The 26,298-nt window shown below is 42.4% G+C and overlaps 1 protein-coding gene and 1 long non-coding RNA gene across 5 annotated transcripts in view; both read right to left on the reverse strand.

Annotated features, from left to right (window-relative positions):
- ATP8A2 (ATPase phospholipid transporting 8A2) overlaps positions 1 to 26,298 on the reverse strand; it is a 955,662-nt gene that overhangs the window by 887,488 nt on the left and 41,876 nt on the right. The window lies entirely within an intron of this gene.
- Positions 21,740 to 26,298, reverse strand: part of LOC130358484 (uncharacterized) — a 30,948-nt gene continuing 26,389 nt past the window's right edge. The window contains exons 2-3 of the long non-coding RNA XR_008889538.1: positions 23,053 to 23,127; positions 21,740 to 22,558 (exon numbers count right to left, since the gene is read on the reverse strand). This is a non-coding gene — a long non-coding RNA (uncharacterized LOC130358484). The remainder of the gene's footprint in view (positions 22,559 to 23,052; positions 23,128 to 26,298) is intronic.

Consider the following 26,298-nt stretch of genomic DNA (forward strand, 5'->3'; position numbering starts at 1 on the left):
ATACTCAGAAGTGATGGGGTTGCACATTTTGGGGGGTATTCTCTGCTATTAACCCTTGCAAAAATATGAAATTTGGGGGGAAACACACATTTTAGTGAAAATATATATGTATTGTTTTTTACATATGCAAAAGTCGTGAAACACCTCTGGGGTATTAAGGCTCACTTAATTCCTTCTTACATTCCTCAAGGGGTCTAGTTTCCAAAATGGTAGGGCATGTGTTTTTTTTTTTTTTGCTGTTCTGGCACCATAGGGGCTTCCTAAATGCAACATGCCCCCCAAAAACCATTTCAGAAAAACGTACGTCTCCAAAATCCCATTGTCGCTCCTTCGCTTCTGAGCCCTCTACTGCGCCCGCCGAACACTTTACATAGACATATGAGGTATGTGCTTACTCGAGAGAAATTGGGCTACAAATATAAGTATCAATTTTCTCCTTTTACCCCTTGTAAAAATTCAAAAATTGGGTCTACAAGAAAATGCGAGTGTAAAAAATGAAGATTGTGAATTTTTTTCCTTCACTTTGCTGCTATTCCTATGAAACACCTAAAGGGTTAAAATGCTGACTGAATGTCATTTTGAATACGTTGGGGGGTGCCGTTTTTATAATGGGGTAATTTGTGGGGTATTTCTAAGATGAAGACCCTTCAAATCCACTTCAAACGTGAACTGGTCCCTGAAAAATACTGAGTTTGAAAATTTTGTGAAAAATTTGAAAATTGCTGCTGAACTTTGAAGCCCTCTGATGTCTTCCAAAAGTAAAAACTCATCAATTTTATGATGCAAACATAAAGTAGACATATTGTATATGTGAATAATTATTATTTTTTTGAATATCCATTTTCCTTACAAGCAGAGAGCTTCAAAGTTAGAAAAATGCAAAAGTTTAAAATTTTTCATCAAATTCTGTGATTTTCACCAAGAAAGGATGCAAGTTACCACAACATTTTACCACTATGTTAAAGTAGAATATGTCACGAAAAAACAATCTCGGAATCAGAATGATAACTAAAAGCATTCCAGAGTTATTAATGTTTAAGGTGACAGTGGTCAGATGTTAAAAAAATGGCCGGGTCCTAAGGTGTAAAATGGCTGGGTCCTTAAGGGGTTAAGCAATTCATACGTTCGAATTGCGGCAATATTCTGATTCATTGCAAAGCAAATTTTTCCTAAAATTCGTAATTAATTCAAATTTGTCAGATTCGATTCGCTCATCCCTAGTCATAATCATACAAAAATTAACACAAAAGAGATTAAGAGAAAAGAAAAATGGGAACACTAGGATGCCATTGACATAATCTATTACATCTTTCAACAGAAGCCAAACTGAAATCCCGGGAGCTCTGGGAAAACAATAAGCGTACATAAACAGAATGGGGTGACAGACAAGACACAGAGAAATGGAGAAAAGGGGATGAGGTTGGAGTAAAGAGGCTCTGTACTTCCATTCCTTCCATTTGGGCTGCAGGATCGGGGCATGGGCAGAACTTCCTGACATCCCCGCTTCTGTTTCTCTGCTGTACCCGGCTGTGAGCAGGTCTGGGGAAACAACAGCGGTGATGTCAGAAAGATTTGTCCGTGCACCAAGCCTGAAGACCCAATGGAGGAAATGGAGGAAGATATTGGGAGAGCGGGACCATGTATGAGAGACAGGTTAGTATGGTTGTCATCAGTGTCACCCGCTCTACACACCTGTACCAACAGGTTAGTGCGGTGACACTAATAACAGTTTTTCTTTAAGAAGGCTAGTTTATTTATCAATTGCCATAATCTTTGTAGCCAATCTTGGCACCAGGAAGAAGGCCAGGACCAGGTCTCTTATGGCACAATTCGAGTTGTCTCTGCAGGATGTCACCATGATGTCGGTATAGCTGCTGATTCCCCATCATCACTATGCCATACATTTAAAGGAGTAGTCTCATGGAGAAAAACTTATCCCCTATCCCCTGTCATTTTTTTGGTTAAATTTGCACAAGTGTCACACCAAATGTGATTTGCACTAGGGTGACACAATTTGCCCTGCAGGCAAAAAAAACCTGGTAACTTTGATGTGAACTGACAGTGACGACTGGTTTTATTTAACAGACAAAAAAGGTATTTTTTTTTTAAATTTGCACAACTGTCACATCTAATGTGATTTGCACTAAGGTGACACAATTTGCCCTGCAGGCAAAAAAAAAATGGTAACTTTGATGTGAACTGACAGTGACGACTGGTTTTATTTAACAGCCAAAAAAGGTATTTTTTAAAAAAATTTGCACAACTGTCACACCAAATGTGATTTGCACTAGTGTGACAATGAGCAAAAAAGCTTGCCAGCGGAGTTCCCCTTTTAAGCAGTGTCCCCAACCAGGGTGCCTCCAGCTGTTGCAAAACACACGGACTGATATATTTCAGCCCTTTGAATACTGTAGTAGTTAGTTGCTTTAAAGAAAAAAAGCTTGCCATCAGAGTTCCCCTTTTAAGCAGTGGTCCTCAACCAGGGTGCCTCCAGCTGTTGCAAAACACACGGACTGATATCTTTCAGCCCTTTGAATACTGTAGTAGTTAGTTGCTTGAAGGAACTTAAGTTTTATACTGGAGTACCCCTTTTAACCAGCGGTTCCCTCCCAACCAGGGTGTCTCCAGCTGTTGCAAGACACACGGACTAATATCTTTCAGCCCTTTGAATACTGTAGTAGTTACTTGCTTGAAGGAACTTAAGTTTGATTCTGGAGTACCATTTTTAACCAGCGGTTCCCTCCCAACCAGGGTGCCTCCAGCTGTTGCAAGACACACGGACTGATATCTTTCAGCCCTAAAAAGGGCTTTTTTGGGTGCTGTCCTTAAAGCAGATGTTACACTAGAGCTTTAGGAGAAAACTGGACCCTGAATACACCACCTAGCAGCAACCTAGCTATCGCTTTCCCTATACAGCAGGAGCAGCTTCTCTGACCCTCCACTTCCTAAGCCTGCAGCATGCTGAATGAGGGTAAAATGGCATCCGTGCAAGAGGTAGGAGGGTCTGGTAGGGAGGGACTGGTGCTGATTGGCTGTAATGTGTCTGCTGACTGACTCACAGGGTCAAATTTTACTGCAATGTTAAAGTATAGGGGGCGGATCGAACTTCACATATGTTAAATTCGCCGGGAACTGTTCGCCGGCGAACAATTCGCGACATCTCTAGTAATAGAGGACAATACCCTCCACTACGCAACCTCTATTAGGCATTAATAGCAGGTGATTATGGCTTTTAGTGCTCTGCTCACCCTAACTGGCTCTGCGCACCCTAACTTTTCAGTTGTTGTACACACCAGTGCTGCAGCACACAGTCACTGTGTACTACACCCAAAATTGCACTTTCTATCTCAATCTAACTCTCTTCCCTATCAGTGCTTCTAGGCTGGATTTGGGCTTGTGGTGAATCGCTGCTGTAAAAGAGCTTTTATGTGCAACACACTGCTCTCTGTCCCTCTCTCTCTGCAATAGAACGCTGATGTGACTGGGAGGCGAATCACTGTTGTAAAAAAGCTTTCCTGTGCAACACACTGCTTTCTGTCCCTCTCTCTCTGCAATAAAACTCAGAAGTGACTGGCCGCAAGATGGCTGCCAATTATATAGGGCTGTGACATCGCGTTTTATTTTCGCATACGCGAAAATTTGGGTATGCGAAAATTAGCATATGCAAAAATTAGCATAAATCAAAATTAGCATACGCGGAAATTAGCATATGTAAATTTTCGCATATGCGACAATTCGCACGCCAGTCTCACACAATAGTATTAGAGCCTTCTTTACACCACACAAGCTGGAAGCAGAGAGGGGTGATCACTGTGATGTTTACTGTGAAAAAAAAAAATGAATATTCATAATTACGAATATATATTGCTATATTCGCGAATTCGCGAATATGCGATATTCGCGAATATTCGCGAGCAACACTATGCATACGTCTTGGGACCCTGGTACTTAAGGACCCAGGACGTATGCAAACGTCCTGAGTCATTCCGGTCTCCGCCGCTCGCCGGGCAGAGATCGGAAGCGGATGCCTGCTGAAATCGTTCAGCAGGCAATCAGGGCAAACGCCGAGGGGGGCCATACGAGGGAGGGAAATCGCCCCTGAGATCTGCGGCGATACTGGGCTGATCGGGTTTCTGCATGATCCCGGTTGTCACAGACAGCCAGGACCATGCTGAAGTATAGGAGCGAGGTGGCAAGCCTGCTACCTCCTCCTATCCCCTGCGATTCTCGGTTAGCTAACCGACCAATCGCAGGGGGAGGCGGTTACTTCCTCCCGCCCTGTCCGGCTCCTGGAAGTCCAGAGAGAACGTGAGGAAGACCAGAGGACGCGGCGGGGGACGGGGGAGTGCTGGGACCCGGCCCCGGTACTTACCTCGTCCCTGAAGACCCGGATCCCGGCGGCAGAGACGGCGGCGGTGGCAACAGGTTACAGGGTACATTCACATGGGCAGGGGGCTTACAGTGAGTATCAGGCTGCAAGTTTGTGGGAAACTCGCTGTAATCCCCCGCCCGTGTGACTGTACCCTAAAAACACTACACTACACTAACACAAAATAAAATAAAAAGTAAAAAACACTACATATACACATACCCCTACACAGCCCCCCTCCCCTCCCCAATAAAAATGAAAAACGTCTGGTACGCCACTGTTTCCAAAATGGAGCCTCCAGCTGTTGCAAAACAACAACTCCCAGCATTGCCGGAGAGCCGTTGACTGTCCAAGCATGCCGGGAGTTTTGCAACAGCTGGAGGCACCCTGTTTGGGAATCACTGGCGTAGAATACCCCTATGCAAATCTCTAATTCAGGCCTCAAATGCACATGGCGTTCTCTCACTTCGGAGCCCTGTCGTATTTCAAGGCAACAGTTTAGGGCCACATATGGGGTATTTCCAAACTCGGGAGAAATTGCCTAAGAAATTTTGGGGGGCTTTTTCTCCTTTCACCCCTTATGAAAAGGTGAAGTTGGGGTCTTCACCAGCATGTTAGTGTAAAAAAAAAAAAATTTTTACACTAACATCCTGGTGTTGCCCTATACTTTTAATTTTGACAAGAGTTAAAAGGGAAAAAAGCCCCCCAAAATTTGTAATGCAGTTTCTCCTGACTACGGAGATACTCCATATGTGGGCGCAAAGTGCTCTGGGGGTGCACAACAAGGCCCAGGAGGGAGAGTGCACCATGTACATTTGAGGTGACTTGCACAGGGGTGGCTGATTGTTACAGCGGTTTTGACAAACGCAAAAAAAAAAACCCACATGTGACCCCATTTCGGAAACTACACCCCTCCGGAATTTAATGAGGGGTGCAGTGAGAATTTACCCCCCACTGGTGTCTGACAGATCTTTGGAACAGTGGGCTGTGCAAATAAAAAATTTTGTACAGCCCACTGTTCCAAAGATCTGACAGACACCAGTGGGGGGGGGGGGGGTTTAAATGCTCACTGTACCCCCTTATTACGTTCTTCAAGGGGTCTAGTTTCCAAAATGGTATGCCATGTGGGGGTTATTTTGCTGTCCTGGCACCATAGGGGCTTCCTAAATGTGACATGCCCCCCGAGCAAAATTTGCTTTCAAAAAGCCAAATATGACTCCTTCTCTTCTGAGCATTGTAGTTCGCCCGTAGTGCACTTCAGGTCCACTTATGGGGTACCTCCATACTCAGAAGAGATGGGGTTACAAATTTTGGGGGGTATTTTCTGCTATTAAACCTTGCATAAATGTGAAATTTGGGGGGGAAACACACATTTTTGTGAAAAAAAAATATTTTTTTTTACGTATGCAAAAGTCGTGAAACCCATGTGGGGTATTAAGGCTCACTTTATTCCTTGTTACGTTCCTCAAGGGGTCTAGTTTCCAAAATGGTATGCCATGTGTTTTTTTTTTTTTTGCTGTCCTGGCACCATAGGGGCTTCCTAAATGCGACATGCCCCCCGACCAAAATTTGCTCTCAAAAAGCCAAATATGACTCCTTCTCTTCTGAGCATTGTAGTTCGCCCGTAGTGCACTTTAGGTCAACTTATGGGGTACTTCCATACTCAGAAGTGATGGGGTTGCACATTTTGGGGGGTATTCTCTGCTATTAACCCTTGCAAAAATATGAAATTTGGGGGGAAACACACATTTTAGTGAAAATATATATGTATTGTTTTTTACATATGCAAAAGTCGTGAAACACCTCTGGGGTATTAAGGCTCACTTAATTCCTTCTTACATTCCTCAAGGGGTCTAGTTTCCAAAATGGTAGGGCATGTGTTTTTTTTTTTTTTGCTGTTCTGGCACCATAGGGGCTTCCTAAATGCAACATGCCCCCCAAAAACCATTTCAGAAAAACGTACGTCTCCAAAATCCCATTGTCGCTCCTTCGCTTCTGAGCCCTCTACTGCGCCCGCCGAACACTTTACATAGACATATGAGGTATGTGCTTACTCGAGAGAAATTGGGCTACAAATATAAGTATCAATTTTCTCCTTTTACCCCTTGTAAAAATTCAAAAATTGGGTCTACAAGAAAATGCGAGTGTAAAAAATGAAGATTGTGAATTTTTTTCCTTCACTTTGCTGCTATTCCTATGAAACACCTAAAGGGTTAAAATGCTGACTGAATGTCATTTTGAATACGTTGGGGGGTGCCGTTTTTATAATGGGGTAATTTGTGGGGTATTTCTAAGATGAAGACCCTTCAAATCCACTTCAAACGTGAACTGGTCCCTGAAAAATACTGAGTTTGAAAATTTTGTGAAAAATTTGAAAATTGCTGCTGAACTTTGAAGCCCTCTGATGTCTTCCAAAAGTAAAAACTCATCAATTTTATGATGCAAACATAAAGTAGACATATTGTATATGTGAATAATTATTATTTTTTTGAATATCCATTTTCCTTACAAGCAGAGAGCTTCAAAGTTAGAAAAATGCAAAAGTTTAAAATTTTTCATCAAATTCTGTGATTTTCACCAAGAAAGGATGCAAGTTACCACAACATTTTACCACTATGTTAAAGTAGAATATGTCACGAAAAAACAATCTCGGAATCAGAATGATAACTAAAAGCATTCCAGAGTTATTAATGTTTAAGGTGACAGTGGTCAGATGTTAAAAAAATGGCCGGGTCCTAAGGTGTAAAATGGCTGGGTCCTTAAGGGGTTAAGCAATTCATACGTTCGAATTGCGGCAATATTCTGATTCATTGCAAAGCAAATTTTTCCTAAAATTCGTAATTAATTCAAATTTGTCAGATTCGATTCGCTCATCCCTAGTCATAATCATACAAAAATTAACACAAAAGAGATTAAGAGAAAAGAAAAATGGGAACACTAGGATGCCATTGACATAATCTATTACATCTTTCAACAGAAGCCAAACTGAAATCCCGGGAGCTCTGGGAAAACAATAAGCGTACATAAACAGAATGGGGTGACAGACAAGACACAGAGAAATGGAGAAAAGGGGATGAGGTTGGAGTAAAGAGGCTCTGTACTTCCATTCCTTCCATTTGGGCTGCAGGATCGGGGCATGGGCAGAACTTCCTGACATCCCCGCTTCTGTTTCTCTGCTGTACCCGGCTGTGAGCAGGTCTGGGGAAACAACAGCGGTGATGTCAGAAAGATTTGTCCGTGCACCAAGCCTGAAGACCCAATGGAGGAAATGGAGGAAGATATTGGGAGAGCGGGACCATGTATGAGAGACAGGTTAGTATGGTTGTCATCAGTGTCACCCGCTCTACACACCTGTACCAACAGGTTAGTGCGGTGACACTAATAACAGTTTTTCTTTAAGAAGGCTAGTTTATTTATCAATTGCCATAATCTTTGTAGCCAATCTTGGCACCAGGAAGAAGGCCAGGACCAGGTCTCTTATGGCACAATTCGAGTTGTCTCTGCAGGATGTCACCATGATGTCGGTATAGCTGCTGATTCCCCATCATCACTATGCCATACATTTAAAGGAGTAGTCTCATGGAGAAAAACTTATCCCCTATCCAAGGGATAGGGAATAAGTTTTAGATTGAAGGGGTGTCCGAGCGCTGCCCCCCCCCCTATGATCTCCTGTATGGACTCCCCGTCTCTATCCCTGAGCAATAGGTCATGACCCCCGCTCGAAGTAGAGGCCACCATGCCCCTCCATATAGCTCTATGGGAGAGCTGTTCAGCTATTTTCGGCTCTTCCATAAAACTATATGGAGGGGGCGTGGTGGCCCCCGCTTCGGGCGGGGGGTCATGACGCGCCACTCTGGGGTAGAGCCGGGGCTCCATATAGAAGATCACAGGGGGGCCCAAGTGCTCGTACCCCCCATGATCTAAAATGTATCCCCTATCCTTTGCATTCCATAGATCTACACCAAGGTTAAAAGAACACTATAAAATAATACATAGTGTTATGTCTGGTGACTACTTGTGGGACCCAGGCACATCTCAGTTATTCAAAGAACACCAAGGATTGGAGTTTTACACCGACCCCTCAGGTCTTGCGATAGGCAAAACACGGTGTATCTGTATTTTCTTGAATGTTCCTTCAAGGTTTTAAGTTAAATCTTGATCAGTACATCGGCAGAAGAATGTGTTAGACCACATGGCTTTGTTTTGTTGGCAATATAGACTGCAACATGGCTGAATCAATGTGGCTGCAAAAGGGAACATCATGTCTGGCATTGACCCTTTTAAAGGATTATTAGAATTCCAGCTGGCAAATGCAGGAAGGATGGAGTTGGCAAAAGAGAAGGGAAGAAGTTCAATAAAGCATTTACAGTTTTTGGTAACTCACTTGCTTAAAGACGTTCCTTCTCCGCATGCATTGCACGAAAGTTTGTCATTTACAGTGAATAATAAAAATATATATATATATATCTATTTTACAAATGCTTAGGTATTTTTGGACAAACTTTATTTCTTACTTGGTTATATCTAAAAGTGAATGCATAAAAAATATATAATAAGGTATTGCAGTTTTCAAAAGGGCTGCCACCTAGTGGCTACATAATGCACTGCATGAGAAAAGCAGGAAAAATATGTTGATCCCTTGTTATCATTATGAAGGGAAACAGGTGACAGGTTTGTTGTACTGTCTCACTGATATAGACATGCATGTTCAGCTGATCTGAGTATACATGTTCAGGAGGGAACCAGGAAAGAAAGCTGCTAGATAAAAGCGGTAATGGTCGATAGATATCTAATGTGTATGGGATCCTGAATGACACTGTCAGTTCATACATATGTATGCTGATGTGTACTAAAGGTACATTTACATGTGCTTATTTTGCTGAAGATTTTGCTACCCATCGAAATCTGCAGCAAAATATGCGTGTGAACGTACCCTTTGCTGTAGGGTCAAACAGCCAATCCGCAGAGTATTTTACGCTGTGGATCTGCCGGTGACCTGACCCTATAGTGTGCCTCCAGCTGTCCCCCCCCCCCCCTGTTCTTGTGTCAGCAGCAGCCACACAGAGACGAGCGAGTTGCCATGCACGGCTGCTCCGCGATATCTGAGTACACTTTGAGTGCGCGCGGCGACCCTACTCTTATATGGGAAAACAATTACTGTGAGATGTCACTTTGCAACAGCTGGAGGCACCCTGGTTGAAAAACACTGCAATAGGAAACTAATATGCTATTCAGGAATGATAGAACCGTGATAATAGCCCCTGCGACACTATTACGTCAATGTTTTTCAAACAATGTTACTTTGATAACTGTATAGTTATAATAATGTGTATAAATTAGAACAAAAAAAGAAGAGGAGGCACCGATCCAAAAGAACTACACGCCCAGAATCTAATCACTATCACCTGAACACATGCCCAACAGAAATAGTGCTACTGAAATGTCCATAGGGTGGTGCGGTGGTGCAAGGACAGAAAATAAAGCAGGCAAAAAACAATGGCCCAGATTTATCAAAGAATGTCTACGGTAGAGCTATTTTCCTATGTTTATTTGGGTGGTGGGTTTGACTAGAGTGCATCTTATTTATCAAGAAGGTGCAGCAGGATGATGAATTTTGCGCAGCTCTGCGCTGGTCGGAAAAGCTCTACCACATACAATATTTCTAGACACTTGTGAGGGAGGGAAGTAGACACTTTCACGGGTCCTGAATTTGGCAGGTTAGGTGTTTTTACTTAATTTCACAGAGCTGCCTGGACATTTTTACTTGCATTTTAGACGCTACAATCAAATTTGATTGCGGTGTCTAAGGGGTTAAAGCCAATCACCGCGATCGGTGATGTCTGGCATTAGAGATGGGTCCTGGTGGCAAACAGCCGCCAGGACCACCCAGCTATGACCCGCGCTCAGCTCCTGAGCTCGTGTCATAGTCGGGGAGTGGGACGCTGTCGTCCACAAGAGGTTAAAGGTTGAATTTCAGAAGGTAGAAGTGATTCTCACGCCTACTGGTCGGTAGTGTAGCTTTGCGCCTAAATAAGTACCTTTGCGCACAAAATAGCGACTTTTGACGAAAGTCGCAAACGATAAATACGTGAGCACTGCATGGTCAAAAAGAAAAAGTTCTACGGGTAGGCAAAAAAGAGTGAAACGGTCTGTATCAAAAGACGCATAAAAGTCGCTAAATATGCTGCTTGCACCTGAACTGCGCCAAAACATAGACAAAAAATTTTTCTAAAAGCAATGATAAATCTCCCCCAATGACTAATAAACCGACAATTGTCCTGCACTCACCACAGTCCATCGCTGTAGAAGAGGAAGCATCATGGATCCAAGCAGGGTATAAACAGGGGGTTCAGAGGCGACCAGTGGTTTTGTGCTAATGAGCACTTCTTCCGGCCTCCTTTGGAGGCCGGAAGAAGTGCTCGTTAGCACGAAACCACCGGTCGCCTCTGAGCCCCCTTTTATACCCTGTTTGGATCCATGATGCTTCCTCTTCTACAGCTGTGGACTCCGGTGAGTGCAGGACGATTATCTGTTTATTAGTCATAGTTATAATAATATTTACTATCAGGTCCATGTTTGGGCTTCAGGCTATAGAATACTGATATTTGAAAGGTTCTGTTTCAAACAGGTTTAATAAACAATACCTGAATCTCTTCCTAATTTGCATTAAAAAGAAATAGTGAAGAAAATCTATGCAAATCATTTAAAATTAAAATCCATGAAATTGCAAGAAAGATTCTGGACATTTTCTGCTTTATTAATTTTCTCCGGGAATATGTTAATGTGGGCTTTATCACCTTGTCTGTGTAATTGAATTTATCAAAAGATTAAATTTGGCAGAAGAGAGCATGCTGGGAAATGAAGTTAAATGTGAGCAGATAACGCACCGCATGCGATTTGTTTTTCCTACCACAGGATGCCTGGGATATGCTGTAAATAAAAGACAAGGTCAAGCCAAGACTAGAAAGAAATAACTGCATTGGTCACAGATACTGAATTATAAATGTAATGCAGATAAAGAGACTATTTCGGACCATAGGACAATTTGGTTTAGAAAACAGTATGAATATGTAGTAGGAATCACAGAAAATAAAAATATATAAGGGAAATGTATCAAAACCTCTGTAGGGGAAGAGTGGTGCAGTTGCCCATAACAACCAATCAGATCGTTTCATTTATTTTTAAAGAGGCCTATGAAAAATTTAAGAAGGAACTGCACCACTCTTCCTCTTCATAGGTTTTAATAAATCTCTCCCATACTCAAGAAGAATTTCCGTGTAAAACAAGAAAAATATCACTAGTAATTAAACGTAACTTTTAATAATATATGTTTAAAATATGCACCAAATATACCCTAAAAATGAACCAAAATAATGTTAACACAAGTTAACAATTATGGGTTCAAATTATCAACAAAAGACCATGTCTATGTATCAGTCATCAAGGTAATTGATAATACCAAAACTAACAGCAGAATAACATAAAAATCACCATAATCCAGCAGTACAAATCATGGACATCTGATATAAAGGCCTATCAACAAAAAGACACGGTCCCAACGTGTTTCACCCGGAAGGTACTGGTATCTTCAGGGAATGAAACTGGGAAAGAAATGCCTATAGAGAATCAATATTAGATAAGACCCTAAACAGCATTGATTGAAGTGACGTTGCGACCAGGGTGCGGGGGGTGCGGGCCTCACCGGGTGACACCATCCTGATGGGGTGACACCAGGTACGCCGCCGGTCCTCAGTTGCGCTGCCTGTCTCCGTACTAGCAGCATCCCCCCGGCCCCCACTTGCGCTGTCTCTGTAATAGCATCAAATCCCCCCCCCCCCGTCCTTACTTGTTGCGCCTCCGTACTAGCACCCCCCCCTGTCACCTGCACAGTGAACCGGCCTGCGCCCCCACGTCTTCTGTTGCGCCGGTCCGACGTCACTCCGCAGGGCCGGCACAGGAGGACGTGACGTCACTCACAGAGCGCCCAGAGAGAAGGAGCGCTGCGCTGGATGGGTGAGTAAGTGAGTGTGTGTCTGTCTCACTCTCTCTGTTTGTGTGTCTCGGTCTGTGTGTGACTGTGTGTGTGTGTCTGTGAGTGTGTGTCTCTCTGTGTGGGTTTGTGTGTGTGTCTGTCGCTATCTCTGTCTGTGTGTGGCTCTCTGTCTTTGTGTGACTGTGTGTGTGTGACTGTGTGTATGTGTCTCTCTGTGTGTATGTGTCTCTCTGTGAGTGTGTGTCTCTCTGACTGTGTGTGTCTCTATCTGTGTGTGTCTCTGTGTTGTGTGTGTGTGGGTTTGTTTGATCCAGCGATCTAATGTGGGGAGACTTTGACCTATTGTGGGGAACCTGCGGCCTAATGGGGGGAAACTACTACCAAATGTGGGGAATCTATGCTACCTAATGTGGGGAAACTGCTACCTAATGTGCGAAGGCTGCTACATAATGTGGGAAAACTGCTACCTAATGTGCGGAATCTGTGCTACCTAATGTGGGGAAACTGCTACCTAATGTGTGGAATCTATGCTACCTAATGTGTGGAATCTGTGCTACCTAATGTGGGGAATCTGTGCTACCTAATGTGGGGAAATTACTACCAAATGTGGGGAATCTATGCTACCTAATGTGGGGAAACTGCTACCTACCTAATGTGTGGGAACTGCTACCTACCTAATGTGGGGAACTGCTACCTACCTAATGTGGGGGAACTGCTACCTACCTTAAGTGGGGGAACTGCTGCCTACCTAATGCTCCCCCCTGGCAGTAGCACCCTCATCATCCACCAGCAACCCCCCCCAGCAGCAGCACCTCCATCAGCAGATCATGATGGTGGATGATGGGGGTGCTCCTGCCAGGAGGGTGATCCTGCTGATGGATGATGGGGGTGATACTGCCAGGGGGGATGGCCAGTAGCACCCTCATCATCCTCCAGCAACACCTCCCCAGTACTAGCACCCCCATCATCCACTAGCAACACCACCAGATTTATATTCAGAGGGTACAGTGTGTGGCAGATTTATATTCAGAGGGTACAGTGTGTGGCGGTATATTCAGAGGGTACCGTATGTGGCAGATTTATATTCAGAGGGTACAGTATGTGTTGGTATTATATTCAGAATGTACAGTGTGTGGTAGTATTATATTCAGTGGGTATGGTGTATGGAAGGTTTATAATCAAAGAGTATAGTGTATTGTAGTATTATATTTAGAGGATACAGTGTCTGGCAGGTTTATAATAATACTTGTTTTCATATAGAGGATGAGAATGCGCTGACATAGTGAGGAGACGTCTGGGCGTCACATTCTACAGACAGAAGTTTTAGCTGGACCAGGCGGTATGTACCATCTGAATTAGATAAGGAAAGACTATAGAGAAGACGTCACTTGTAGTCACTGATATCATTGTGTATTCCCCTCACTATAGAGAAGACGTCACCTGTAGTCACTGATATCATTGTGTATTCTCCTCACTATAGAGAAGACGTCACCTGTAGTCACTGATATCATTGTGTATTCTCCTCACTATAGAGAAGATGTCACCTGTAGTCACTGATATCATTGTGTATTCTCCTCATTATAGAGAAGACGTCACCTATAGTCACTGATATCATTGTACATTCTCCTCACTATAGAGAAGATGTCACCTGTAGTCACTGATATCATTGTACATTCTCCTCACTATAGAGAAGACGCCACCTGTAGTCACTGATATCATTGTGTATTCTCCTCACTATAGAGAAGACGTCACCTGTAGTCACTGATATCATTCTGTATTCTCCTCACTATGGAGAAGACGTCACCTGTAGTCACATATATCATTGTGTATTCTCCTCACTATAGAGAAGACGTCACCTGTAGTCACATATATCATTGTACATTCTCCTCACTATAGAGAAGACGTCACCTGTAGTCACTGATATCATTGTGTATTCTCCTCACTGTAGAGAAGACGTCACCTGTAGTCACTGATATCATTGTGTATTCTCCTCACTATAGAGAAGACGTCACCTGTAATCACTGATATCATTGTGTATTCTCCTCACTATAGAGAAGACGCCACCTGTAGTCACTGATATCATTGTGTATTCTCCTCACTATAGAGAAGACGCCACCTGTAGTCACTGATATCATTCTGTATTCTCCTCACTATGGAGAAGACGTCACCTGTAGTCACATATATCATTGTAGATTCTCCTCACTATAGAGAAGACGTCACCTGTAGTCACTGATATCATTGTGTATTCTCCTCACTGTAGAGAAGACGTCACCTGTAGTCACTGATATCATTGTGTATTCTCCTCACTATAGAGAAGACGTCACCTGTAATCACTGATATCATTGTGTATTCTCCTCACTATAGAGAAGACGTCACCTGTAGTCACTGATATCATTGTACATTCTCCTCACTATAGAGAAGATGTCACCTGTAGTCACTGATATCATTGTACATTCTCCTCACTATAGAGAAGATGTCACCTGTAGTCACTGATATCATTGTACATTCTCCTCACTATAGAGAAGACGCCACCTGTAGTCACTGATATCATTGTGTATTCTCCTCACTATAGAGAAGACGTCACCTGTAATCACTGATATCATTGTGTATTCTCCTCACTATAGAGAAGACGTCACCTGTAGTCACTGATATCATTGTACATTCTCCTCACTATAGAGAAGACGTGACCTGTAGTCACTGATATCATTGTACATTCTTCTCACTATAGAGAAGACGCCACCTGTAGCCACTGATATCATTCTGTATTCTCCTCACTATAGAGAAGACGTCACCTGTAGTCACATATATCCTTGTACATTCTCCTCACTATAGAGAAGACGTCACCTGTAGTCACTGATATCATTGTGTATTCTCCTCACTGTAGAGAAGATGTCACCTGTAGTCACTGATATCATTGTGTATTCTCCTCACTATAGAGAAGACGTCATCTGTAGTCACTGATATCATTGTACATTCTCCTCACTATAGAGAAGACGTCACCTGTAGTCACTGATATCATTGTACATTCTCCTCTCTGTGTCCTATCAGAGCTGTAGTCACTTGTCAGTTCTACAGTTATGATGAGTGAAACTACAACTCCCAGCATAACCTCACCACTGCATAAAGGAGTACTCTACTGGAAAAAAAATTTTTTATCAACTGGTGCTACAAAGTTAAACAGATTTATAAATTACTTCTACTTAAAAATCGTAATCCTTCCAGTACTTATTAGCTGCTGTATAAGTGATTCACAGGAAGTTCTTTTCTTTTTTAATTTATTTTCTGTCTGACCACAGTGCTCTGTGCCGACACCTCTGTCCATGTCAAGAACTGTCCATAGTAGGAGCAAATCCCCATAGCAAACCAATCCTGCTCTGGACAGTTCCTAACATGGACAGACAGAGCACTGTGGACAGACTGGAAAGAACTACACAACTTCCTGTGGAGAATACAACAGCTTATAAGTACTGTAAGGATTAAGATTTTAAATAGAAGTAATTTAAAAATCTGTTTAACTTTCTGGCACCATTTGATATAAAAGAAAATGTTTTCCAGTGGAGTACCCCTTTAAGTAATTCTGGGAGCTGTATATTTAAATGGTGAAAACTTCTTTAACACTTTCCTATTCTGTGGCAGTTGGTATATCTGATTATTATACTGGAATTTCTCACAATGCGCTACAACAGTGGTGTCTGTCACAACAGGCTAAAAACTTACTGGGGGGGGGGGGGAGGTATGGGGTGACACCATTTTCTACTGCACCGGGTGACACCAACCCTAGCAACGCCACTGATAGGCATAAGAAAGAAATAAATGGATAACAATGTAACACGCCAACATGATCATACATAAATAAAAAGACAGCTCTCAATGAAGCCACTTACTGCCCCCGCGCACACAATGTATATATATATATATATATATATATATATATATATATGCAGGGTCAGTATTATTAATTGCTTATCATCAATAATTGTTTATCATCCTATATCTTTACTTCTTAGTATGTTCATTCCCTTTCTCCAACCAAGAATATTAAAGGGGTACTCCACTGGCCAGCGTAGAACTAAATGTTCCTAACACTGTTTTGGCACTGCGGGGGTCGGCCAAGCCCCCTTGTGACGTCACGGCCATGCCCCCTCACGCTGTCACGGCCCTTCCCATAGACTTGCATTAAGGGGGGCGTGGCCGACCCCAGCAGCGTGAAAACAGCATTCAGAACATTTAGTTCCACGCTGGCCAGTGGAGTACCTGTGTAAACTGTGGTTTAATGCAACCAAATAGACATTTCGGATACAGTTATGTCGCAAGCAGATATGTAAGTGTTTACAGGTGGGGTCTGATTAGACACAGGAGGGTCAGAAAGTGCTCCCCTTCCCCACTGCCCTATAAAAAGGCTCTCAGAGGCCACTTTTGGTTAGTGTAACTCTTGGTGAGAGATCCTTGACTGCTAGACATGTCTCTGCAACACATATGAAGAATATTTTCCTTTGGATTTTATGAAGCGGCAAATATTGAACTGAAAGAAGCAGGACTGTCATTTTGACAAATTGGCACCATTTAGGCCATTGTGGCCAAGCTGTTAGGAGGTGTTGGGAGCTTGAGTGGACACACATATGACAAAAGGCTCCAGACAGCCCTGAAAGACCTCCAATAGAGAGGATTGTTTCATCCATTAATCTCCTACAATTTCCTAGTCCACCATCCAGACACAGATGGCACCTTTATTACACACCCCAATCTCTGCCTGAACCATTTCCAGGTGATTAGCAAAATAAATTTGTTGTCACAGCATTTGCCATTATGTGTCCTGCCATTGACAGACAGTCACTGTCTCCTAAACTAGAAACCTGGACTGCTATAGACTAGAACTGTATGGACTTTAAAGCGGAATCCAGGTTGTGCATCAAAGGAACAGATCCTGGGCACAACTTCACTGAATCATGGAGGATAGCTCTGGCATGAGCAAGCGGCTGAGGTTACAGTAAACTATTATGGGATAATGCACACTATCGGTGTGCTTAGAGGAGTACTCCACCCCTAGACATCTTATCCCATATCTAAAGGATAGGGGATAAGATGTCTGATCGTGGGGATCCCGCCGCTGGGGACCCCGCAATCTCTCCTGCAGCATCCAGTTCATGAGCTGCACGGAGCGAATCTTCTCTCTGTGCAGCTCATGAACAGGGGTTCTTCAGGAGAGATCATGGGGGTCCACAGCGGCGGAACCCAAGTGATCAGACATCTTATCCCCTATCCCTTAGATAGGGGATAAGATGTCTAGGGGCAGAGTACCCCTTCAATCTAAGAAAGTGCAAAAATTGTACAGTTCCAACCAAGTAAGGAAAATATAGATGGAGCTTGCCTGTCTACACTGTGCAAAAAATATCTTTTATTAAAGTGCATAACAGACATCCACTCACGCAGACAGGTTCATACAGCCCGCCTGTTCATATGCTAAAACTAGTGACAGCTGTTTCACGCCCTGTACTTCCTCATCCTGCCTTTGCTGTGGAGCCACACACTTCCCCAACTGCTGATGTGATGATCTGGGGAGCAAGACGATCTGGGGAGCCAGATGACAATTGGTAAACCCTAGTAGTGGTAGAAGGGACACAAACAGCTCTGCGATATGAGCAGGACATCATGTGGCTCTCATTGCATGGCTTCCAACTGGCATTTTGCAGCAGGATAATGTTTCCGCTAATATTGTAATCACATACAGTGACCCCCCCCCCGACTTACGATGGCCCCGACATACGATCATTTCAACATACGATGGCCTCTCAGAGGCCATCGCATGTTGAAGGCAGCATCAACATACAATGCTTTTGTATGTCGGGGCCATCGCATAAACGGATATCCGGCAGTGCAGACTGCTTCAGCTGCCACCGGATAGCCGTTTACGGTGCCCCGTGTGGTCTGCTGAAGATCACTGTCCTCGGGTCTTCGGTGCGTCCTCTTCAGGATCCCCTGCATCGTCAGCGCTCTCCATCATCGTCATCACGTCACCGCGCACGCCGTCCCGTCATCCATTAGGAGCGGTGTGCGTAACGACATGATGGCAGCGACGGAAAGCGGAAGCAGAGGCCTTGCCAGAGCGTCGGGGACGTGGCGACAGCGATGGAAGGCGATATCCAGGGCAGCGGTGACAAGCGGTGACGGTCCGGAGTGGCGGGGACACGTGAGTATAACCTCCAATACCAGTGATCTTCAACCGGTGGACTTCCAGATGTTGCAAAACTACAACTCCCAGCATGCCCGGACAGCCGTTGGCTGTCCGGGCATGCTGGGTGTTGTTGTTTTGCAACATCTGGAGGTCCGCAGTTTGTAGACCACTCTCCTATACTTTACATTTCACGGATCCCTCAACATACGATGGTTTCAACAAACGATGGTCCGTTTGGAACGGATTACCATCGTATGTTGAGGGACCACTGTATATCATTGATACATTTACCTTTTATACATTATAACTTTTCATTTAATTCCAACAACTTTTTGGTGGGTAATTATTTTCTTTGTCCATGAGTGTACTGTATATATATATTTATATAAAAAAATATAAGGTCCCATTAACTATCATTCTAAAATATTGTGAAAAGATTTCCCCCCTGCACTTGTCTATCTGCCCCTTGAAATGCACATTTTTATTTGCGTGCTGGAAGAATTGCTTTGATCTCCCTTTTGCGCTTACATCATGTTCTGTTCTCCTCCTGATTATTCTCTTTGTTATTGTTCCCAGACATGATTCTGCTTCACAACGAGCAAGATAAAAGGTGATTGATTTGTTGTTTCAGTAATGAGAAACCATCAAAAAGTCAAATGGACAAAAAGTCAACAACAGAAAAACAAACACATTTATTAATGCCAAATAACCAGCAGAAAACTTTTTGCAATTTAGGAGTGAGACAATGAAATCTTAATGTCAGGGGAAAGATTAAAGGGTTCCACTATGTCTTTTGTAGTGCGGCCATTTACAGATTAAAATTGTTCAGTACGCTAGTAGGTATTCTAAAGGCACCCTAATATAGAGATCAGGCTGGTGGCAGACATGAGTGTATGAACCACAGAGATTGCCCCTGTGGCTGCCATAAAGACCCTCTTGAGCAGGAGTTCATCTTTGGTTGGTCCCTATTTTAATGGGGGGTAAACTCCTGCACAGAGATATGCTGTAATAGGGCATTATTGTTAGCAAAGAAGGAGGAGAAAAATAGGGGCTATAAGATCTTCTGTTACAGGTAGTTAATGGTGTGGCACTGTCAAGCCATACCTGAAAGGGGCCTAAATTGTAATTTTGCTATGGGCCCTCTGTCCTGAATGGGAACACTTGACAAGCTCATGGGAGATTAAGGGGTTGTCTAACAAAGTGTTAATAAAAAAAAAATAAAAAAAAACATGGCCAAGCTCCCTGCTTAAAAAAAAAACTATACTTACCTCTCTTAGTTTCCTGGAGCCTCTGGTATCGTTGCTCCTGATCTCTGTTGTGCCCATTTCCTGGTGCTGGGGCCAAATATGTCAGAGTGCCGCTCAACCTATTATTGATGGGACATCGCTGTGGCCAGTAATTGGCTGAGTGGCATTTTAATGTGTTGGGCCCCGACACAAGGCAGAGTGCAGTGGAGTTAGAAAGCAGAAATACTAGAGGCTACAGAAGCCGAAGTAGCTAAGTACAGTTTTTTTTTATTTTGTCATTAAGCAGATATAATGGGCATGTCTTTAGAGAAACACTAGGTACAGTGGGTATAAAAGGTCTACACACCCCTTTAAAATGCCAGGTTTTTGTGATGTTAAAGAATGAAATAAAGATAATCATGACAGAGCTTTTTCCACCTTTAAAGGGGTAATTTGAATTTTTTATTTGACTATGCTACAGGGGATGTAAAGTTCGTGTAGTTCATAATATAGTGTCTGTACCTGTGTGTGATGGCTGGTCTCACAATTCTGGTGATTTTTGCCCCGATTTTTATTTTTAACAACATACAAAATGAATATCCTCTCAGGTGAATGGGAGCCTGTCCTTGCTTCAATGGGTGGAGTGAGATCATTCTGCTAGGAATTGTAGTTTTGCAATAGCTGGAAGCATCTTGGTAAGAAAACACTGGTCTATTGTTTACAGCACAGCATGGTAGGGAGCACAGGTGTGCTTGATGTGTGGGAGGCAGAAAAGTGACCTCCCACTTACAGCAAGGAATTCTGGGACTTGTAGTTGGAGGGATGGAACATCCCTAGTAGGATGAAAAAAGGGTAAAAAGTTAAAATGTTCAAATGAGAAAATGTTCAAAACGTCTAAAAAAAACACACACAAACACACACACACACACAGAAATGCTATTTTCCCTTTGACTTGTTTTGTCTTGTCTCCCCATTGGGGCACCTACAACTGTTTAATTATGTTTGATATTTAAAAATTAAACAAAAAAGAGTAAAAAAAAAAAAGAATGTAATTGTAAAGACCCATATTATAAAATGAATGCGCTATTTACTATTTATCCTATGCAACCCCACACTGCGACTGAATAATCATCATAATATTTTCCACTGATCTTCCTTCAAAGATTTATCAAAAGGTTTTGAAGGGATCCTCTGGTGCCTGAAAGTTATACAGATTTGTAAATTACTTTTATTTAAAAAATCTTAAATGGGCACTGTCATTAAAAGTCATTTTTGCTATTGCACTCCTTATGGTAAATAAAAAATCTGTCTAATACACTTTGTTTTCTATGGGGATAGTGAATAGCAAATATATATATATATATATATATATATATATATATATATATGTATATATATAACAGTAATGAGAATAGGTAGTTAGTACGATAAAGTATAGTAATTGGTCGGTGAGGTCCATAGCCGGAACAGTATGTCCCGTGTCAAGGTCCTTTATGCAAGTTGATTACTCCACCTATCTCTAGCCCAAATAACTAATGTTAATATTGTGAACCCTCAAAGCACACCATGTGGACTCAAGTATCCCCCCATCTGCAAAGCTGCCACATAACCTGATAAGAAACAAATGTTCACATTAAATTACGTGTTTTTTTTTTTTGACGACGGACCTTTATCTTAAATAATCAAAGTATTTTCCACAAAGATAACTACGGTATACATCTGATCATTACTATGCCAGTTCAATTAGCCCAAAAAATTATTATTCTCTTTAGCCACTATTAAGAATGTCCAAAACTGTATATTCATGATGGCACGAAAATATATATCCAGAGTTCCAGCAAGGAGTGCATCTCACAGTCCACTCCTGCCGTGAAGTTATCCAATGGTATTAAGTAACCAATAGCAGGGCAGCTAGGAGTGCAATCGAGTAACCAATAGCAGGGCAGTTAGGAGTGCAATCGAGTAACCAATAGCAGGGCAGTTAGGAGTGCAATCGAGTAACCAATAGCAGGGCAGCTAGGAGTGCAATCGAGTAACCAATAGCAGGGCAGTTAGGAGTGCAATCGAGTAACCAATAGCAGGGCAGTTAGGAGTGCAATCGAGTAACCAATAGCAGGGCAGCTAGGAGTGCAATCGAGTAACCAATAGCAGGGCAGTTAGGAGTGCAATCGAGTAACCAATAGCAGGGCAGCTAGGAGTGCAATCGAGTAACCAATAGCAGGGCAGCTAGGAGTGCAATCGAGTAACCAATAGCAGGGCAGCTAGGAGTGCAATCGAGTAAACAATAGCAGGGCAGTTAGGAGTGCAATCGAGTAACCAATAGCAGGGCAGCAAGGAGTGCAATCGAGTAACCAATAGCAGGGCAGCTAGGAGTGCAATCGAGTAACCAATAGCAGGGCAGCTAGGAGTGCAATCGAGTAACCAATAGCAGGGCAGCTAGGAGTGCATCTTGTAGTCCCCTCCTGCCATAAAATAGCCAATAGCAGGGCAGCTACTTGTATCATAAGTCAGTTCCCAAAAATATCGAAAATCAGAGTCTGTGTTGGGTTCCAAGGAGAGAAATCTCCAGATTCGCAGCATACATCAGTCAAGGAAGAGAGTTTAAAAAAAGGGGTTTTCAGCAGAAACCAAGATCCATCTTTAAAATTGTTGCTAGGGAACGGAATATGTCTCTTCTATCTTTATGGTTGTTGTTAAGAAGCAGGATATATCTCCTTCATCAAGAGGTCAAACCTTTAGGAGCCATATTTCATTTCATTTCCTCTCTTTACCACATCAGACTATGTCTTATCAGAAACCTACATAATTCAAATAAGTTTAAATTAGTACTCATATATGTCCACACACATACAGTATATAGACATCCCTGTGTTGCGGGCCTGGAGTAAAGAGTATGCTTCAACCTGTGAGCCTACGTGATATATATGTGTCACTATGCGAATGTGTGTGTCGAACCAATGTGACAGTGAACTAAAGGTGTGTATGTATGTGACTGTGAACACAAGTCTGTTGCGTTCAAAATGTATAACTATGTGTAAACAAGAGGAACAGGACTAAATGTCAAGTGATGTATGTTAATAACTACGTGTGAGTGATTTTGTTACGGGTGTATGATATGCAATGTCATTCCACATTGTGTTTGTCAAATGTGACTGTGATCGTGTGCAATGTGCATGGTGCTAAGTGTGCATGTGACCAGCCCTCCAACACTCCCCGCCCCCCCCGCTCCCCCAATACAACACACTGCCTTTCCAACCCCATCACTTACACCCCCACACCACTCCTCACTCACCTCAGCGTGTGTACTAAGGCTCTGACCTCAGCATGCTCACTCCACAGTAATGGATAATATTACGGACAAAATTTCCTGAGCCATGGATATTCAGGAAAATTAAATACTATAATAGAAAAACATGTAGGAAAAGAAATAACCCTAAATCCAAACGATAAAATCTCCTATACACAACATGGACTGTGATGATTTAACTAGATAAGTAAGTATTACTCATGTATTCTACTCACCCAAGAATCCAGTAAACAGTAGATCCTCATTTAGTCCTGAAGGTGATACCTTTTCTAACTCATAGATCCACCTTGATTCTGCTTGTAGAAGTCTATTCGTTATTGGACCTCCCCTGATGTTGTTGGAAATCCTTTCCAGAACGATCACTTGCAGACCATGTGGCCTTCCCTGGTGATACCTCAAGAAATGTCCTGCCACAGAGGTCAATGTGTTTTCCTGACCCTTGTCATGTCTTGCCAATGCAACTGTCGATAAAGGTTTCTGTATCCTCTTACGTAATTGTTGTCCAGTTTGTCCCACATAAATCTTTCTACATGGGCAGATGATGGCATAACTGACTTGAGTAGTCTTACAATTCATGTAATTCTTCAAACAGAAGTCTCTTCTATCTCGTGGGTTTTTAAATATCTGGACTTATGAATTGACAGACTGCCCATCTGCAGGAGGGATATGATCCACAGTGTCCACTGACTGTCCCAATCCATCTAGTGGCTCTCTGAAAATGGCTTCTAGTAAGAAGTTTTCTCAGGTTCGGAGCTCAACGTGCAACTAGTACTGGTTTCTCTGGGACAATAGTCTGCATTCGCTCGTCCAACAGCAGAATACTCCAATTTCGTCAAATAATACTTCTGATTTCACCCCACTGATTGTTATAAGTAGAGATAAATCTCAATGTTTCATCCAGTGATTTCTTTCTTCGAGTGGGCTCAAGGAGAGATCTCCTATCGGAAGTTCTAGCTCTTTGATAAGCTCGAGAAACCGTTCTCTTCGGATATCCACGTTCTTTGAAACTCTATGTGAGGTCCATAGATTGTTTCTTGAAGTCTTGATCTTTACTGCAATTTCTTCTGTTAGGACATGAGGAGGGTCCCTACCTGCCTCCTTGTTGTCCGATCGCTGATTCACTGTTCCGTGCCTGAGATCCAGGCAGGAGCAGTGGAGCGCTGATAACACTGATCAATGCAATGCTATGGCATGGCATTGATCAGTGTCTGCAATCAATGTACTGCAGTCCCTATGGGAGCTATAAGATTGCAAAAAAAAAAGTGTAAAAAAATAGTTAATAAATGTGATTTAACCCCTTCCCTAATAAAAGTTTGAATCACCCCCCTTTTCCCATAAAAAAAAAAGAACTATGTAAATAAAAATAAATATAAACATATGTAGTATCGCCGTGTGTGTAAATGTCCGAACTATAAAAATATATGTCGGCAATTAAACCACATGGTCAAGGCGTACACGTAAAACAATTCCAAAGTCCAAAATAGCATATTTTTTGACACTTTTTATACCATAAAATAATGAATAAAAAGCAATCAAACAGTCCGATCAAAACAAAAATGGTACTGATAAAAACTTCAGATCACGATGCAAAAAATGAACCCTCATACATCCCCATATGCGGAAAAATAAAAAAGTTATGGAGGTCAGAAGAGGACATTTTTAAATCAAACCTATATAAGTAGGGTATCATTCTGATCATATGGACCTATAGAATGAAGATAAGGTGTCATTTTTACCGAAAAATGCACTGCGTAGAAACGGAAGCCCCCAAAATTAGCAAAATGGCGTTTTTTTTTTGTCAAATAAATATTATTTTTTTTTGTTTCGTCATAGATTTTGGGGTAAAATTACTGATGGCATTACTAAGTAAAATTGTTGGCACAAAAAACAAGCCATCATATGAGTCTGTAGGTGCAAAATTGAAAGGGTTATGATTTTTAAAAGGTAAGGAGGAAAAAAACGAAAGTGCAAAAACGTAAAATCGCTGAGTCCTTAAGGGGTTAAAGATCACAAACTTTCCTATACAAATGTAAACAATAGTAGCGATAAGGTACAAATATAAACATTAGTAGTGATATGGAAAGCAAATTATTTTACACTGTCTTATAAGTCTTAAAAAGATTGTCCGAAATCAATAATGCATCAGTATGGCTTATTTTAAGATGTAAATCGCGGACTATTAATGATGTGGCTGAGCAGGTACATTTAATAGAACAAGAGGTTCTGTATAACCAAGGTCACCATGAATAATCATCAATGAGCGGCTGCAGCTATTAGGATTCAGGAGAAAATTGCTTGGAAATGTGAGATTCAGACTGAAAGTTTGTCAGATGAACATCTCACACTTCTCAATAAGGAACCTCCTAGTTTCAGCAGGTCTGTGACACAACCAAGGTGCATTGTCCTACTAGTTATTCACAGAACAAAGAGCCTAAATTCAAGAAACAGTGTCTGGCACATTGTCATTTAGTGTGTTTATCATAAAAATATAACTTATGTGGAGTGTCCTTAAAAATTATTTCAGGGACTTAGGCCACAAGCTTAGGGCAAGGACCTCCAAGGTAGTATTTTCTGAAATATTACCTGTACCACGAGTCACACCAGAGAGGCAGCGGGAGATCAGGGAGGTAAACAAGAGGCTCAGAAGCTGGTGTAAGAAGGAGGGGTTTTGGTTCATGGAGAACTGGGCCGACTTCGCTGTCAGATACCGGCTCTACCGTAGGGACGGGCTGCACCTCAATGGGGAGGGTGCAGCTGTGCTTGGGGAGAAGATGGCTAGAAGGGTGGAGGAGTGTTTAATCTAGGGACGTGGGGGGAGGGAACCTACAATATAGAAGGAGAAGATAGTGTAGACAGAGATCTTGGGATAGGTAATAACACTGGGGGTGGAGCGGGGAGAGGGGTTAGAACAGTCATAAGTGATCAGAGGAAACATAATAGGAAGGATAACATGAAGTGCATGTATACTAATGCCAGAAGCCTCAATAAGATGGAGGAACTGGAAATATTAATGTTGGAGGAAGACTATGCCATAGTGGGGATAAGTGAGACATGGCTGAATGCAAGCTATGACTGGGCGGATAATGTACAGGGATACATTCTGTTCAGGAATGACCATACAAGTAAAAAAGTGGAAGGGGTTTGCTTTTATGTTAAATCCTGTCTTGGGCCCATTCTGCGTGAGGACATTGGTGAGGAAAATGATCATGTGGAGTCTCTGTGGGTGGAAAT

Source organism: Hyla sarda, chromosome 2 (assembly GCF_029499605.1).
Source record: "Hyla sarda isolate aHylSar1 chromosome 2, aHylSar1.hap1, whole genome shotgun sequence".
In the NCBI taxonomy this organism is placed as follows: domain Eukaryota; kingdom Metazoa; phylum Chordata; class Amphibia; order Anura; family Hylidae; genus Hyla; species Hyla sarda.